Here is a 4,297-nt window from a genome sequence, read left to right on the forward strand (position 1 = left end):
AGAAGTTCTAGTGCATACATTTGCATAGTTGAGATGACAATAAAAACATGAGTTCATTATATGGATGCGACAGATGGTGCTTCAGTTAGATGATTGTGGTTTTCTATTAAAAAATTGGACAAATAAATGACATATGTTTGCAACCCAGTTTTGTTCTCGAATGCATGCAGGATGTACAAGCAAGCGCAAAAGTGTGTGCGGTGTGATTTTGTTGCCTTTAATTTTACATAAAATGAGAAAAACAAATTCCAATCAATTTCTTTTTGTAGTTCACATGGAAATCACATGGCAAGTTTGGAATGTAAAAATATGCACATGTTCACGCATACTAAAACTATTGCAATTAAAAAAATGATAAATGTGTATTGAAGCATACATTTTCTGATTTCCTAGGAGATCATGAAAAAATACCGTGATGTAATTCAAATTTCAATGACACATTAGTTCGATGTCTATATAAAGAAATATATTTTCCCTATTTCTAAAGAAATTCTCGTATGTGATTAAAAAAACAAAGCTAAGCTAAGGCACTACTTTCTTGTATGTGATTAAAAAAACAAAGCTAAGCTAAGGCACTACTTTCTCGTTTGTTAAAAAACCAGGAAGTCCATATTAAAAAGATGGAGAAGTTCGATGATTATAGAAAACTCAGAATTTTCTCGTTATTAAAGAGTGGAAATAAGAAGTTCAAAAAAATAACAAGAAGGTCAACTTTTAAAACTAGAGCGCTTCAAAATTCATAAAAAGATTAATAAATAAAACTAGGAAGTCCATATTAAAAAGATGGAGAAGTTCGATGATTATAGAAAACTCGGATTTCCTCATTATTTAAGAATGGAAACAAGAATTTCAAAAATAAAAAAACAAGAAGTTCAACTTTTAAAAATAGAGCGCTTAAAAATTTCATAAAAAATAAGTAAGAAATAAAACGAGGAAGTCCATATTAAAAAGATGGAGAAGTTCGATGATTATAGAAAACTCAGATTTCCCTCATTGTTAAATAATGGAAACAAGAAGTTCAAAAATAAAATAACAAGAAGTTCAACTTTTAAAAATAGAGCGCTTGAGAATTCATAAAAAAGATTAAGAAAATTCAGATTAATATTCATAAAAAACTCAGATATTTTCACGTAACCGAGAGAAGTTCAGATTGATAACTGCCAGAAGTTCACGTACTACACAGTGTCCATCTGTATGCAAAAAAAGAATCAAAAAGCCAGGGCCGAAAGTTTTGTTACTAGAAGTTCAAGTGCTCGGCCCGAGAAAGTTCAAAAATCTTGTGAGAGAGGTTGAACAAAAAACGTGACAGAAGTTCAAGGTGAAACAACGAGAAGTTCAATACTGCAAGGAATGCATTTTAGATAGTAATCTAAGAGTAGAAAACAAAAAGGTTAAAAGGTTTGTTGCAAGAAGTTCACGTGCTCCCCCGGTGAAGTTCAAGATCTCTAGTGCGAGACGTCCAACCATAAATTATATATAAAAAAACAGGCAAAAAACAACGTTGTTTTTTCCATTTATAAAACTGCTCTTAAACGATAAAAATTTGTAACGTGTGTCTACATGAAAAAGATGCTCCTATTCATAAGCTTTCCAATGGTATATTATATGCTATATTCCGATGAATGGTTTAAGAGTTTTATGTATACCGTTAAAACAAATTTTTACGCATTCAAAAAAATATTTTGAACCGCCGCGAGTATGAAAAACTGAACAACACGAAAAAGTTGCGTGTTTGCAACAACTTTCCATCGGCATATCATTTTCTCAATTCCGGTAAGTGGTTTGGGAGTTACACGCAAAAACATCACGTCATAAACAGAGTGAAGTTCAAACAGACGTCCCCGGGAAGTTCAACTACTTCACACAGTGCATTTCCATTCGCGATGAAGGCAGAAATTATGATCTCGTCATTTTCTAATTTACTTCAAAATAGCAGGATATCATTTGTGTAAGTTCAAGTCCTCGTCGGAGAAAATTAAAAAAATATCGTGAGAGAGGTTTGTACAAAAATACTATCATTTATGTAACACTGACGAATGAATGAGAAAATTACAAACGAAAATACGTCACAGAAGTTCAACGTGAAAACAACAGGAAGTTCGACTACTATAGTGAATGAATTTGAGATGAAAAACTTTTAAAATTGTCGCGAGTATGAAAAAACGATCAACACGGGAAAGTTGCGTGTTTACAGCAGCTTTCCATCGGTATATCACTTGCTCAATTCCGGTGAGTGGATGGAGAGCTACGAGCAGTGGATAGAGAGCTACGGGCAAAAAAAGCACGTGAAAAACATAGTGAAGTTCAGGTACAAGCGCCGAGAAGTTCAGGTTCTTCACGCGGTGCATTTTCGAAGAATCTGTTTCGCGATAAAGGCAGAACGAATGATCTCGCCATTTTCATAATTACTTGAAAACGGCTAGGAATCAGAGAAAACCATCAACATGAAAAAGTTTTAAATTTTCCATAGCTTTTCAGCGGTATATTATTTGCCCCATTCCGATAAAGTTTGTATAAATTACGGCAAAAATACGTTTTTAGCCATTTTCTAAACTGACATAAAACCGTAATTAATTAGGAGAAACAATATATACAAAAAAGTTTTGCATTTCTTCAAGCTTTCCAACGCCATATCATTTGCTGCATTTGGACGTGCAGTTAAAAAATTAGCTCAAAAATACGAACTCGGTGGAAGTTGTACCGTTTTCTAAATTACTTTTAAACTGTTCAAAATTAGAAAAAACTTTTAACATGAAAAAGTAGCGCATTTTCATAAGCTTTCCAACGCCATATTATTTGCCTCAATGGTATTAGCCATTTAGAAATGACATCGAAAAAACGAACTCGGCTGTTCGGTTTGTGAAATTCTACGATTTTCCGAATTACTCTTTAACCGTAGGGAATTAGAGAAAACTTTCAACATATGGAAGGAGCGATTTTGCAGCAGCTTCCCAACGCCATATTATTTGCCTCATTCCGATAAACGGTTTAAAAATGTGATCGAAAATACGATTCACGTTTTTGTATGAAGAAAAAACGGTTTTCAAAACTGCTCTTAAACCGCTTACATTTTTCCAAAAATTTAACTTGGGTCATGACACTGATGTCCATAGCTTTTCAACGGTATATCGCAAGCCCCATTTGGACACCTTTTAGCTGAAGTTTAACCTTGTACTCGAGGAATGTCAGGCGCGTTACTCGGGAAGTTCATGTTGTGATCAGAATAGTGTTTATGTATATATATATATATATATATAGTATTACTATTCATCACCCAAGGTGCAGAATAGATTATTCTTCACCCGAGGTAATCTTACGATCATTTCATAATTAAATTATGTTTGGAATTCAAATAGTTACATTAATTATACCTCTTTACCATTCTCAATATACTTCATTAAATATTCTAGGATACCCCAATACGAGTTTTGTGGAAAAAAATATCATTTTTGACGTACTTTTTGTAATATACCTTTTTTCACATACGAACAAATCAGTATATATGTAAACCTTTAAAAATATGTAGACTCACATAATTTTTTTCATTAAAACCATTTTAAGATATCTAGTAGTTAATAATTAAGTATATTAAAAATAATAAAGAGATATAAAAGATTCATCTATGTGGTATATGAGGAGCGGGAGTACGTACTCTCAGGAGTATACAACCATTATATATATAGGGTCGCGCTATTCTTCACCCCCTCTCTATTTTGACGTCAATACATCATATTTTTAGGTTTCGTAAATTTTGTCCTATTTCATACGTAAAAAGAGAACGTAAGAAAATATATACTCGCCGTCAAAAATATTTTATGTTATGTAAAGTTACAAACGTAAAAACATACATAAAAATACGATATTTTTGGTCTTATAACCTATTTTTTGTTTTCTTATACCAAATTTTATGTAGTGAATCAATATGAATGTAACTATTTGTATTTCAAACGTAATTTGTTTATGAAGCGATCGTAAGATTACCTCGGATGAAGAATAAATTATTCTGCACCCTGGGTGATGAATAGCAACACTGGGTGAGGAATAGTTATTCTTCACCCCCTTTATTTTACCATCAATGCACCGTAATTTTACGTTTCGTAAGTTTTTTCTTATTTCCGACGCAAAAAGAGACCATAAAAAAATATATAATCGCTATAAAAAATATTTTATGTTATGTAAAATTACAAACGTAAAAACATAGTCTAAAATACACATAAACTACAAATTTTCATGTCTTATGACCTATATTTTTATTATTTTATGTCAAATTTTACGTAGTGAATCAATAGGAATGTAA

This window comes from Triticum aestivum, chromosome 6A (genome assembly GCF_018294505.1).
Source record: "Triticum aestivum cultivar Chinese Spring chromosome 6A, IWGSC CS RefSeq v2.1, whole genome shotgun sequence".
NCBI classification, from domain to species: Eukaryota; Viridiplantae; Streptophyta; class Magnoliopsida; order Poales; family Poaceae; genus Triticum; species Triticum aestivum.